Source organism: Puma concolor, chromosome A1 (genome assembly GCF_028749965.1).
Source record: "Puma concolor isolate L17-30 chromosome A1, mPumCon1.1.hap2, whole genome shotgun sequence".
Lineage (NCBI taxonomy): Eukaryota > Metazoa > Chordata > Mammalia > Carnivora > Felidae > Puma > Puma concolor.
In genome coordinates, this window is record NC_141667.1 from 36,412,574 (window position 1) to 36,413,327 (window position 754).

General features: G+C 35.0%; 1 pseudogene; it reads right to left on the reverse strand.

The window, feature by feature from the left end:
• Nucleotides 1–259: 259 nt before the first annotated feature.
• LOC112861937 (U4 spliceosomal RNA) lies at nt 260–385 on the reverse strand (annotated as a pseudogene).
• Between the last annotated feature and the right edge of the window lie 369 nt (nt 386–754).

Genomic DNA, 754 nt, shown 5'->3' on the forward strand with positions numbered 1-754 from the left:
TGACAGCTTATTCAATTAAGCAATATTCCATTGAAAATGTTTGCATCACAGCAAATAAATCTGAAGTCTCCTGCGATTTAGTAAGGTTTAACCTATTGAAGTGACAAATTCTGACTTATTTACCCCTTCCAATTTTTAAACATCAATGGAATGAAATGAAAGCATATTTTTCAATGTTAAAGTGGAAAGAGTAAATTTGCTTCTCATAACTCTTAGTTAAATGAACGCTATTGCTCCAAGATTATATCACCACTTATTTTTATTTATATAATCTAAAAAGATAGAGGCATGAGAAAGCTAGAATAAAATGGGAAAAGTTTTCAATTAGCAATAATCGCGCCTCGGATAAACCTCATTGGCTACGATACTGCCACTGCGCAAAGCTGAAAGCTAGAAAAAAATGTACACATTGAGGAAAATGCAGATTTTCAAAGGTTTTATCTGAGTAGAAGCAATGAAAACTTTTGGTTTGCACAATAGCCTCCCAAGGGTAAAGGTGGTATTTACATCACTGGTTGTACTTAAAATTCACCCTGATGAGCAGTGAAGCCAACAGTTAAGAGAGTATTCTCGCAGGAGAGATTGCATGACCTGTCATGCATGCATTTTCCATTTCTTATTTATGTGATTTTGTTGTCCTAATAATCACTCTTTTGGAAAACAATTTACTGGCAACTTGAGTGTTTTTAGTTGTATCCTTGGGAGTTGTCTGGCTGTGTTCAGCTAGAGCTGAACTGTCATTTCCAAACATGGT